The sequence below is a fragment of the Amborella trichopoda genome, chromosome 5, assembly GCF_054954075.1.
Source record: "Amborella trichopoda isolate Santa Cruz 75 chromosome 5, AtrichopodaSantaCruz75HAP2 v2.0, whole genome shotgun sequence".
In the NCBI taxonomy this organism is placed as follows: Eukaryota; Viridiplantae; Streptophyta; class Magnoliopsida; order Amborellales; family Amborellaceae; genus Amborella; species Amborella trichopoda.
The window spans coordinates 11,638,294-11,652,223 of NC_142340.1; the positions used below are offsets into that span (position 1 = coordinate 11,638,294).

The window sequence follows — 13,930 nt, forward strand, 5'->3', positions numbered from 1 at the left end:
ATTTTATTAAAATGCTTTATAATATGATTTAGGTTTTACGGTATTCAAAGTACTATAATATTAATGTTTTTACCGTATTTTATTAAAATGTCTTATAATATGATTTAGGTTTTATGGTATTCAAAGTACTATAATATTAATTTAAGTTATTAGGATCATACTAACTTATTTTGTTAACAAACCAACCACATTTAGGTTTCACGGTATTCAAAGTACTACAATATTAATTTAAGTTATTATGATAATACTAACATGAAAGTTATTTTGTTAATAAAACGACCAAAATTAAAAAATAATGATGTTATAAATAATTCCTCCATTAAAATTTTAAAAAAAAGACAAACTTTATTGTAAGTTTCTAAGAGTATTGAACAACCACTTCAAACTTTACATTAATAAAAATTTCACATTCTTTAAACTCCACATTAACATAAAAAATCAAAAAGAAATCTTCTATATTAACCAAAATAATAATAATAATAATAAAAAGAAAAAATATAAGTTTCCAAACACATCATAAATCAAACAAAAAATAATAATAATCTCCTTCGTTACACTTTATTACATGACTAACAAAAAAGGAAAATAATAGATAGAGCCAATATGAACTCCTTCAATGTATACATGAGAGTAGAAGAGAAACGCATATCGATGAGGATGGATGCGCTCGATTACCCGAGGGAAAACGCATATAGATGAGGATCAATGCGCTTGATTGTGCTTGATTATCCGAGGGAAGACGCATGTAGATGAAGATCGATACGCTTGATTATCCGAAGGAAGAGTAGAAAGGGACATAGTGGCATAAAGAGTACATAGTTACTTGAGGGAGGAGCAGAAAGGGACATAATGACAGGTATATAGTTACATGGATAATCACATAATTACATAGAGAGGTACATAATTACATCCATAGTGAATAAATATTGTTGTAATTCTCCCCTATTCTTTTACCCATCTTCCGAACCTAAAATTTAATATTACTCAGAATCTTTTCTATATATATATATATATATAAAGTTTAAACATTATAAGATTACTCCATCACGTTAATGGTATTATCTACTAATACAATATTAAGTTAAGTTTAAGTAGTGGATATGTGTATAAAAAAAAAAAAAGTTAAGTTTAAGCGATGTACAAGTGGGAAAGAGAAAATTAAGTGAGATAGAATAATTTCTAAATTAAATAGGCATAGAGATAATAGTTTCTAAAAAAATCTCTCTTTAGATAGGTACAGAGATTTCGTTTTTAAAAAGTGCATTCCATTAATATGAGTTTTTTTTTAAAAAGTGCATCCCATTAATATGAGTTTTTAAAATCCGAACTGCCAAAAAAGAAAATCCGAATTGCCAAAAACAGATACATGCATACGACAACCAATTGAATAAAAAAATTAAGACATATAATAGAGAGTAAAATATGTGAGAGATATACCAAAACGAATATGAGCTTTAAGAAAGACAAATATGTGAGATATTTTAAAGAGAAAAAAATATAAACTTAAATAAAGATAAATATACGAGATATTTTAAAGGAGAAAAAATAAGAAAGATAAATATGTTGCTCTTTAGGTATATGAAAAATAGAATGAGAGTAGATACCGGTAAAATAGATATGAAATATTTGCTTTTTAAGGAATATGAAAAATAGAATTAGAGGGGATACCGGTGTTTTACCTGATTCAACTATACTTACTGTTAGTCTCCTCCAATATTCTAAATTAAATTTAAAATTAATAACAAGCTTTGAATCCTTTCAACTCTGAAAAATATTACAATTAACTCTCATTCAAGTTCAAATGGATCTTAAGGATGATCTTAAACTCTAAAGTTTAAAAATTGAAGTCAAATGGTAATTGGAATAAAGCATTTATATATGGCATCAATAAAAGCCTATTCACATTCAAAGCATGGCGCCTAATCACACATAAATAAAGTGTGTCAAAAAAGAGTGTCTTCTTTCAACAAAAAAAAATGTGAAATGCATATTATTTTTTAATATTTATTTCAAAATATACAAATTTTATGACCATACTTTTAAAAACTCAAATTCTTTAAGATTACCGATGATATTAAATATAATTATAAAATTTATACTTAAAAAAATAATTAATAAACCAATTTAACCTGAAGATGCATTTAGCAGTTATAACATATTACTAATAAAATAATAACAAAGTAAATATGATTTTTTTCATGAATATCATAATTATATATATTCTAATATGTATTTATTTTTATTATAATTTTATTAATATTAATGCAGTAATTCATGTATTATGACAATAATAGTATACTTTCACTAATTATAATTATGAAAATTATATAGAATTATTAAAATTATAATTAAATATTATTAATATATTCAAATAATAAGAATAAAATTATGTGAATTTATTATAATTAATTTAAAGTTAAGATAATAATTTAAATTATTATTATTAATTATTTTTATAGTACGATTAAAATCAACATTAATAATGTGATAGTAATATTAAAAAGAATATTAAAAAAATTATGTAAATATAGTTAGAATCATAGATAAATATTATAAATATATTTTACATGTAATGCACTTTCCTATTGGAAAATCAAGTAATTATTTAAGTCATCGCTTAACGCATATTAATATATTATTCCATTGCATATTTATGAAATTATTTACATAAATGCTTGAAACATATCTACATACTCTTAATTACATATTTACGTAATTATTTATATAATCGCTTTTCCCATTTTCACATACAACAGACGTGATCCTACTAGTATCAAAATAAATTCTATGTAGGCTTTCTGTCGAGTAGGTGTATTGTATGATCCATGCGAATCACATTACACACATTCCTCTATCAGATTTCGAACTCCGCCGAAATCGTGATCTTTAATTAGGATTCAAGAACTGTGCTGAATCACACGCGGCAAGTGACCTTCTTGATGGGCCTTCAGGCAAAGTATTATGTTGACTAGTGGAAGGCTGAGATTTCACATGATCATAATGGTTAAACATTAATCTCATATTTTATATTTTGCTTTTTTATTTAAATAAGATATTTATCTAAATTCTATGGTATAAGTTTATTTTACCTAAATAAAATTTATTAAAAACAAATTGAATAGAAAAATAAACAAAGATACCCCTGAATGTATTTTGATCAATATTTTTTATTCAAAATATTTTTTATTATTTTTATTTAATTATACTTATGAGATGAAGCTGAAGCCTAAATTTCAAATAAAAAACTAGTTTTAAATTAAAAATTAAAAACTAAATTTATTTTTGGCAGGTTGTTTAATCTGAACCACTATTTACTATTATAAAATTCGATAGTGATAGAGGTGATAGAAAAAGGGAAGTATTTGGAAATACTTTTAATATTAATGTTAAAAAGGAAAGGGTGTGGTTTGTATAGAGCTTAGACTCTAAACAAGCGAATTAGAGTCTACCTTCAAATATTGTTCATAAAAATATTTTTATTTATTTTTTGAATTTTTATTAGAGATTATATATTTCAAGAAAAAATTTAAAACCCATCTCAACAATTGATCATAATGGATCATAGAGAGAGGGCACATGTACATTTGAGTCAGCGGACTCAAAAAACCTTATCATTTAAAAAAAAAGGGAAATTATCTGAAATATACTTTAATTTTTACCTAATTGAAAAACCCTCAACTTTTATAATTCTCATCAACATCATTTTTTTTCAATAGCCTTCACGGTAGTCGTATTACCATAATAACAACCACATTACAGTATTTTAACTATTGTAATGACTAGGCTAAGCATTACAATATTTTAAGTACTGTAATGACTATGCTACGCATTACATTATTTTAAAGACCGCAATGCTCAAATTTCCAAGCATTTCAGTACTTTAATGCTCAAAATTTAAATTGGTTGAAATACTACAAAGTACTCTTGAAACTTGCTCAAAAAAAAAAGGGAAATATTTCTTACCTCAAAGGAGAAGTCTAATGAGATGTGGCAAATGAGGGAGAAAGAGACTCAGTGAGCATTAAGGTTTTCAAAGTACCATAATGCTTAGCCTAGTCATTACGGTATTTAAAGTACTGTAATGTGGTAGTCACTGTAAAGGCTATTTTGGTAAAAAAAAATACAAAAATTGAGAAAAATAGTGTAGAGGAAGTTTATGAAAGTTAAGGGTCTTTTTCAATTAGGCAAAAATTAATGTATATTTTTATAATTTCCCTAAAAAAACGGGCAATAAACCGCATTTTATATAAGGGTAAGGCTATATCATACTCTAGGCAGGTTAACAATGTACATTTACTCCCTCGAATAAATGACTATTATTTTTCTTGATCTGAAATTTTAGATGCAAATTAGAATAACTAGATGAATATTTTTTAAAAAAAGTTGGATTCTCAGTTTCTTAAATCTCACTGTCGAAAACTTGGACAATACCTATTTAATTTTCCAAACACAAAAATCTAATGTGTTCTTTTCTTTTTTTCGGTTGGTCGCTAGGTTGAGGAGGTTACATCCCAATAATGTGGCGCCCTAATAATATTCTACAATAAGATTTTTTAATTAAGAAGCATACACCAACCAAAATAGATGATGAACAAAAAGATAGCGCGTATAGAACACCACGTGGACAATAGAGAAACTATATGACTTCTTTTTTTTGCCTTTTTTCGAGTTGTCCATTAGGCTAAGGAGGTTACATCTCCAAAATTTGGGGTCCTGAAAGGAATGCTTAGAGAGGATCTTTACTAGAGGGAGTGCATGAGAATATAATCTTTCCACAAAATGGGAGAGAAGAAATGGGTATATGGTCTCGAGTAAGTAGAAAGCAAACAAAAAAAATGTACTTTAATAATCTATGTTATATGAAAGGTATGCTAGTACGAATAGAATCACAACATGGTGACTAGGGTGTGAAGCTACCACCACGACCCCAGCCCCTTTCCTTTTAAAGTTGGAGGCTTAGAACTAGAGTTCATCATTCCAGTGCTCCGAGTAAAGAAAAAGATACAAAGCCGCTTAAAGGAAGAAACCAGTAATAAGGTATAAAGATTGCCGACATTGAAAGGGCCATAGCAATTCACTGTTCAAGATGAGCTAACTGAGAGTTCTACTTGTATGATCTTTTCGATTTTTTATAGGTTAGGTCTTTTGCCTGCCCCTTTGTCTGAACAATCATATGTACTATCATCATTAGAATGTTCTATATTGCTAACCTTATGGTGTCTAGTAAGATTTATCCTTTTAAGATTAGGTACGGTGGTCAATATGATTGGGTGAGAAAAAGTGACATCTGGAGTTCCATTTCGATCTTGGGTAGGAGACTCCTTCCCACCAAAATGTTAAACAAAACAAAGAAAGAAAGCAAGAAACAATTTTTAGGAATGGACTCAGGGCTTATGCGGTTTGGGCAACGTGGAACCACTCAGCTTGAATGTCATTCCTATCCAGGGGGAAGGGATCCATTCCCCATCGAAATACCCAAAACATCAACAACAACAACAATAATAATAAAGAACTTAGTTTCAACGATACAAATTTCATGATAGTAGGATTGGGCTCCAAGCTAGGTGGCTAGTAGGAATGGGGTCAAGGCTAGGTGGCAATCTATGGTAGGCCGTCATCAACATGACGTCTTGAGTTCCATTCCTACCGTCGGTGGACTCCTTCTATGTTGAAATACACTAAAAAATAAAATTAATAGATAAAAATTAAATAAATTATAAGTGCTTTTATTCATAAAAGGGACTAGTGTTATGCATGTGCGTTGCACATTATCTGATTTAGTTATAATGGAATAAATTTTCATTTTGAAATAACATTTTCAAAAAGGCATTATTTGATTATTAAGTTGTTTTTAATTCAAAATTAAAATTTAATTATATTCATGTTAATTATTTTTTACAAATACTAGTAATTGGTATAAAATATAAAAATATAAAAGTTTCATTATTTATCACTAAATTGATATATTTATCGAGTAATGATCCTATGAGACCCTCTCACACCCATATGTGTAGGACCCCAAAGGATCACCATTAAATTCATTATTTAGCACTAAATTGATATATTTATCGAGTAATGATCCTATGAAACCGTCTCACACCCATATGTGTAGGACCCCAAAGGATCACCATTAAATTTAGCACAGATCTCTAGAAAAGTTATCACATAGATGTGGGATTTGACTTTTCTAGAGATATGTGTCAAATTTAATAGTGATCCTTTGAGGTCCTACACACGTGGGTGTGGGAGGGTCTCATAGGATCATTACTCATATTTATCACTATAAGATCAAAACATAATAAGTAATATTTAATTCAAATACTGATAATAAATTGATAGCACTATATAATTATTTACCTGATGTTTCCCTTGCAAATCAGAGAGAGAGGACGTGAGAGAGAAAGAGAGAGTGTGGAGAGAGGGACGTCAGAGAAAAAGAGATAAAGAGAAAGAGAAAGAGATATATAAAATATAATCTTCACATGCCATATCTATCAAGAGGGAAAGAGAGAAAGAGGGAGGGAGAGAGAATAGGAGAGAATTACATATTGGAGGAGAGATTTAAATAAGCAAAGAGAGATAATTAAAATTATTTTTAATTGTAAATACATATTATTACAAAATTAAATAATATGAAAATACAAAAATATGTCACATGGTACTTATAATAAACTCATAATAAAAATATTCAGCACAAAAGAAGAGAAAGCAAGTATATACTCACTTGTTTAATCTATATCAGAAAATATTTAATATAAAATAAATTGACATAAACCAAACAAAAATCCTAGTTCAAGTTAATATGAAGCAATACGTGCCTAATATATTTGATTAGATCATCTACTAAGCAGATAAAAGGAACCCAGCCCATATATTATAAAATATCAAAAGCCAAACCAAACGAAAATCCCAGTTCAAGGTAATATTAAATAGTACATGCCTGATATATTTGATCAGATTGTCTGATAAGCAAATAAAAGGAACCCTGCCCAAACATTATCAAATACCCAAAGCCAAATCAATAATCCATCTCAAAAGAAACCTAATATTTTCACATAAGATATAAGAATATTCAACTCTAACGACACATAACACCACCATATCTGTATCTATATAAAAAAAAATAGAGAATAAACATGCACTAATATATTTGAACTTAGAATAACCAATATTAAAGAACAAAAGATAATCAAACGGAACTGACTTCTTCTAATGCTCCAAAGTCACGTATGGAGAAATTATGATGATAATATAAATAAGAGGTATAGAGAGAATAGAGAAATTATAACGATGATATAAATAAGAGGGAGAGAGTGGATAACAGATTTTAGAAAGGAGATAGATTTTAGGAAAAAGGGAGAGAGATCTAGAGAGAGTTTATTGAAGAGGAGGGAAATACTTCCATATTTTGTGAAAAATTTAAGGAAAGAGATGATAGAGAGATGATGAGAGAGATAGTGCGGCGAGAGGGATGTGAGAGAGATAAAAGAGTAAGAGATCAAGAGAAAGAAATAGAGATAGAATGGAGAGAGAAAGATAGATAGCGAACAAAAATTAAACTTTCTATCTCCCTTTCTAACACACCTCTCCTCTCTCTCCCTCTAACTTTCTAATTGTATAGAACTAGAGAGAGATAGAGAGAGTTTGTTGGAGAGGGAAATTTTCAAATTTTGTCCTAGATTTAAGGAAAGAGATGATAGAGGGAGAGAGGACGTGAGAGAGATAGTGTGGACAGAAGGATGAGAGAGAGAGAGAAAAAGTGAGGGTGTTCCTCTCGTTTAATATATAATAGATATATAGGGTTACTCACGCTTTTAATTATCTATAGAACAATTTAAGAGGTCGAATTAGTAGTGGAGTCAGTCTCTACCCAAATTCCTAAAATAAAAGACATTAATGCAAAAAGTGAGTAACTAAAAGTGCTCTCGTCAATAAATATTAAATTGTAAAACCAGATTAATCATTTGCAGAAATAATGTCACCTAAAAAATATTTAGAAATAAACGTTATTTTTAGTTCTTTGTTATCCACAATGTAATGATAATTAAAGTTTGAATATGACAAACTTTAGAGTTAGTATTTTTGTTTCAAATCAAGAACTACATTATTTCAAATAATGTTGTAGTTAAAGTTTGATGTATTATTTAGAAATGATTATAATCTCATAAAATAAGTTTTACTTTTTTCAATTAGAACAAGTTATTATTCTTATTATAGTTTTGAAGATCTAATACTACTCAAAGTTAAGAAAATTTTAAATTTAGGATTTTTTTAGTAATAAAACTCTAATTTTTACCTCATTAAAAGGTAGTTTTCAATTTTATAAATTTAAAATCATAAAATTCTACTATTATTTCAAATAAGTTTGTAATTAGTTTCACATATATTATTTAGAAATAATCAAAATCTTGTGAATATGATAATTTTTACTCATTTTAATTAAAACAACTTATTATTTCTATTATAATTTTGAATATCTAATACTATTAAAAGGCAAGACACTATAAAATTTATAATATTTAGTAATAAAATTCTAATTTTAGTTCAATAAAATGTAGCTCTTAAATTTATAAATTAAAAACTATACAATTCTTAGACTATTTTTAGTAATGGAAACTCTTTTTTGGAAACAACATAATTAAAAACATTAATTATGAGTGTTTTTTCAATTTTTTATTATGAAAAGATTGTTATCTATCTATTATTAAAAACACATTAACTATGGTTCACGACACAAGAAAATGATATAATATGATATTAATACAGAGAGTAAAAAATAAAAACTGCATAATCATTTCTGCCTAAACTTGGCTCTTTCAAATAACTCCTAAACTGCCTCTGATCTGTTCAGTAAGTCGGTATTATTCTTTTTGTAAGCAAATGAGGCAACGAATTCTAAAAGTAAGCCAACTAATATGTCATGTAGTTTTGCTGCACGAGGAAGGACATTCTCGGAGCTAGAAGTTTTTATCTCAATAGTTCAAATTGACATAGAAATTCTTATCTTATCTGTGACTGATGAACGAATTTGATCTACTACTGAACTGAATCACTACTAGCCGAACTCGCCGCTAAGTAGCTAGATTAGTTTCGTGTAGTTGACTTTACATGAGCCAACTTACCGCTAACTAGTTCAATTAGCAATAGTACTTCTAACTCCACAAGCCCCTACTCGTTAGCTCTATGTTCCCTATTTCTATGTTAGTAGCTCGCCATTTAGTCAATAGTTTGTAGACGAAACAAGCCAGTGTAGACTACCAGTTGAGGATACGAAGAGGGAGTAAGCACTTTAAAAGCAGGGAAAGTCGGACCCACCTCCTGAACTTCATTCAGCCTTATGTTAGTTATAAATATAGTCAATCTAATCCGTACTTGCCCATCTCGATTTTTTGGATTCTAATACCTCCCCCTCTCCGTTCGGTCCGTTATAGCCTTTAATAAATCAGGCGTAGTGCAAGGATAACAATATAAATCTCACCAATTGATGAACGTAGCATAGCCAGCCCAACCCCTTTCAATCAGTCTCCAACCCCTCCCCCCCCTCGCCCCCGCCACCGCCACCGCCACCCACCTTGACCATCTCTTAAATAGAAACTAAAAACTGTAATATTGTTATTTTTATATTCAGGTTTAAATATTTATTTAGCTTATAATTATATTACATATGGTGACAAAGCTGCATCTCAATGTTTAACGCACACTTTATAATAAGTAGAAAGCAAAAAAAATTTGAAGGAAGAAAAAGAGCACCATGCTTTAACAATGTACATTGTAAAAAAGGTAAAACAATTAATAATGGAGAGAAATGAAATGGAAAGCATAACTTCAACTATGTGTACTACTTAGTTCTACAATTGAATGCAATGCACATCATTATTTTTTATATTTGGTGCTATAATGACACGCATAATAGTGATATTGAAAGAGAATTTAATTCTTATAATTATATACTCATTAGAGCCTTTTTGCTATTTAGTCCGAATATTACTAAAGCATAATGGTTTTTTGTTTCAATTTTTTTCTTGTTTTGCTTTCTACTTAGAGCTCAAAAAATAGTTCATTTAGTTTGAGTATTCTGATAAATTTTCTTGTATTAAATTTCAATGTATCATGATATAATCATATTTTATTAATTTATCAAATTACTCACCTAATAAATTAAGGGAAAAGTTTATATAGAGCTGAGGCTCTAACTAATCAAATTAGAGCCTACCTCAAAAATTTCATTAGAAGTAGTTATTTTAATGCCCAAATATCTCTAGACTGTTCATGTTCAAGATCAGATTCTCTATCTCTCTTCGCCCTCCTCTGTCTCTCTGAAAGAGTATTTAGAAGCTTAATTTAATACTTTCGTTTCTCTCTAAACTTCCCTCTCCTTTTTTAAACTTCGGTCTCCCTCTTGCTTTCCTTTATCTTATTTCAATTCCTCATCAGTTGCAGAGAATCCATCTTTCTCTCTCTAGTTGCGTACAAATGATCTTTCTCTTACAACTCGCAGAGACCTCAAAATGCCCAATGCTATTATTTCTCTCTCCTCTGCACCTTCCATCTCTCTCTCTTCCAAACGATGCTCCAATCTTTTTTCACTCACACCTCTGCAACTTAACAACACCCTTCAATTGCCCGCCTTCAAAATGCCACCCAACAATGAAAAATTCAATCTCAAACCCTTAACGTACATTATCGAAAAGGAAACTATAATCTCTGAAAGACCTAAACCTTCTTGAGAGAAGGAAAAAAGGAGTCCCCCATTTCATCTTTGTCTGCTTCTGCCTCTTCTGTTAGGGCTCAGTTCGAACGCGTGATCGGAGAAGCTCAGGATATTGTTTGTTGAATCAACTTTCTCTCTCTCTCCTCACTTGTTTCAATCTCTCTTCATATATCAAGAGAGAGGGGTTTTCCTTTGAGTTGGTCTTCTTTTTTCTAACTCCCAGAGATGAACTCATCGAGATTGCCGGAAAGGTGTTCGGGAAAAGAGATTGGTCCGGCGTCAATGGCGTTTTCCGTCGGACGGGTCAAAGGGAGGGTGTAGTTTTCTTATGAGTAGGTGTTGGGGGAGGTGTAGTTTTCCAGCAGCCGGTGACCGGGATAGTGTAGTTTCCCGGCAAGTAGGTGAGGGGGGAGGTGTGGTTTTCTGGCAAGTAGATGCCGGGGGAGGTGTAATTTTTCGACAAGTAATTTTCCAACAAGTCAAGCTCCCTGACTCTAAAGAGTTGGGGGAGACAGAGAGACAGAGGGATTTGGGAAGTTGATCGGGGGAGAAAGAAAGCGAATATGTCAAGAGAGAGGGAGAGAGGGGTTTAGAAACAATGTCTTTTTTAAATTTGTTTGGGTCAAACAAATTAGTAAAAAATGAATAAAATATGTTTAGGGGGTTAAGAGATATAATAGAGTGAAATTTTATGTAGTAAGATAGGTTTTTCAACCTCAGGTTAATGGAGAAACGAAAATTGAAAATGGGTTCTATAGAGATATTTTCCCTAAATTAAAGTTTAGATGATTATAATAAGGAAAAAGTTTATATAAGGATGCTACCTTATAATGTAGAACTACGGATGCCCCTAAAAAATCCAACGGAAAAGGTAATTTTAATGTTGAAAAGCCCTTTGATTGACCATATCGACATCGAGATGTACAATTATGAAAAATAGAAAGATTTTAAGTCTCAGAAATAGTGCATTTTACAACATATTATCTACACTGTCCATTTTCAAGATTTTCATATGTTTATAGATCTACTTGATTTTAACCATTTTTAAAATTTAAAATTTTATAATTAGATATAAAAATAAATTTTGAGATAATCCTAATAGCATTTTACATTAAAATTATATACCATGATAAAATTTGAAGGGCGTCGTACCTCTACACCCAAGGAGGCGTCTGTATGCCAACTGCAGCCTTATAATAATAGATCGTTTATTTTTAACTACTAATGACGTGACTCTCTATTAGAGGACTAAAAAATCCTATGGTAATTGGGCATCGCACATTCATCTACTATTATAAAATGGGTGTGGTTAGTATAGAGCCTAGGCTCTAAACAATCCAATTAGAGCCTACCTTCAAATAGCATCGAGAAATGTGGTTTCAATATTGAAAATCTTCGTGATAGCCTTGAAAATAGCTCTATAGTTTTCAAAATATACAATTTTGTTTTCGTTATCCATCTATCCTTCTCAAAGTAATCTAGATTTTCTAATTTTTAATATTTTCATTAGAAATATTGCCACCGGCAAGATTTGGTGTTCCAGGGAAAGGGCCAAGGTTGTGCTGGTTGCACACCCATACCCTAGTCACCACATTGAGGTTTCATTCCTACTGACACCACCCTAATAACACCTTAAAAACTAAATCCTAAACTATTTGAAAAAACAGGTAGGGGTATCTTCCCCACCCCAAAATTTTTAAAAAGAAAAAGAATAGGGGGATTGTATGCAACAAATTTGAATTATTTATGGATTTACCAGAGTGGCCATCATATCTATCATTATCTCTCTCATCCTCATCCTCGAAATTTGGGTAAGATTACAAGATGCTGAATTCCATCAATCATCCGGATCTACGACTGTATATCAACTATATCAAAAGTGCAAGAGAGCATGACTCTCATCTTTTGTCTTTCCCAGATATTAATCAAGTTTAATTGGCATTAATTGCTTTTCAAACAAAGAATACTCATACTTTTAATCTAAAAAGCTTTGTTTTGAAAAAAAAATTTAGAACAATTGAAGATTATAATAGCTTTATCATGGTATAAATTAGCTATAAAAATTGTGATAGAAAGTATGCTAAAATTGGATATAGTAAGAATCATTCATAATATTTTCACTATCTTATTTCAGAATAGTATTCATTATAATGAAAAATATTCATAAATTAAAACTAAAAAAGAATCATATATTAGATTTTTTTAAAAGACAATTCTTAAGAATATTAAAAAATTCAATTGTTTTATCATTTAATGCTATTTTACTTTTATAGTTACAAAGTTGCATAAGTCTAAGGATCAAAGCATTTTTTTTACATTTCTTCCATCTTGTTTTCATGAAGGTCCCTCATTTACTACATTATTCTATTGATTTTTTTTCTAAATTTCATTTTATTTTATTTAAGGTTTTAACTTGATTTTTTCTTGTGCAAGAGTAGCCGGTTAAATTTTATTTTTTTCCATTTTTTAAATATTTTCTTTTATTTTCTCATCACCACTCCGAGTGAATGTACTGTTAAATGACTTTTTCTTTTCTAGAAGAATCAAAAGCAATTAATAAAAGCACCAAGAAGCAATTTTCAAAAGAAAACATAAGTGCAATTTTTTTTCTTTTCTTTTAAAACACAATGTTTAAAAGAAGAGTGAGTTGACTCATATGTACATATGCTGGCCTCCCATTAAACCATCTTAAAAATATATTTTTAGTCTAAAATTTTAGGGATTCATGATCTAGATTAAGTTGATCATGATCATGGAAAAAAAAAAAACTTTCGAAATGCAAATGTGTTTTTTTTTTTAAAGAATTATACACCATATAAACATTTTATATAAGGTCCATTTTAAAGATGGATGTTGATGAGTCGGTGGGCTCTTGCACCGGCTGACTCATGAGCGACTTTTCCTTAAAAGAAAAGAAAACATAAAGACATCCGTATAGAGACAAAACTAACAATGTTGAGGGTCCAACTATCACACCCACTCTAATACACTTGTCTTTTGTTTTTTTTTTGAGATTTTATATAATGAGACCATTTACGTTTGATACAAGAAGGTTACAATTACTTACAACCCTCCTATATGAAATTTGATAACTTGGATGTGTCACGAAGTTGTGTCAAACAACTCTTACATCTAACTCTCTCTACAAAAACTCCCTCTCTCTAGCTTATGATTCAATAATGATCTATCTCCCTTTTATGGAGTATTGGTTCTAACGGG

General features: G+C 29.9%; 1 long non-coding RNA gene across 1 annotated transcript; it reads right to left on the reverse strand.

Moving 5' to 3' along the window:
• Positions 1–440: 440 nt before the first annotated feature.
• LOC148781957 (uncharacterized) lies at positions 441–1,849 on the reverse strand. The gene is made up of 2 exons (XR_016055994.1): positions 1,680–1,849; positions 441–967 (listed from the first exon to the last, which is right to left on the reverse strand). It is a non-coding gene; the product is annotated as an uncharacterized LOC148781957 (long non-coding RNA).
• Positions 1,850–13,930: the final 12,081 nt, after the last annotated feature.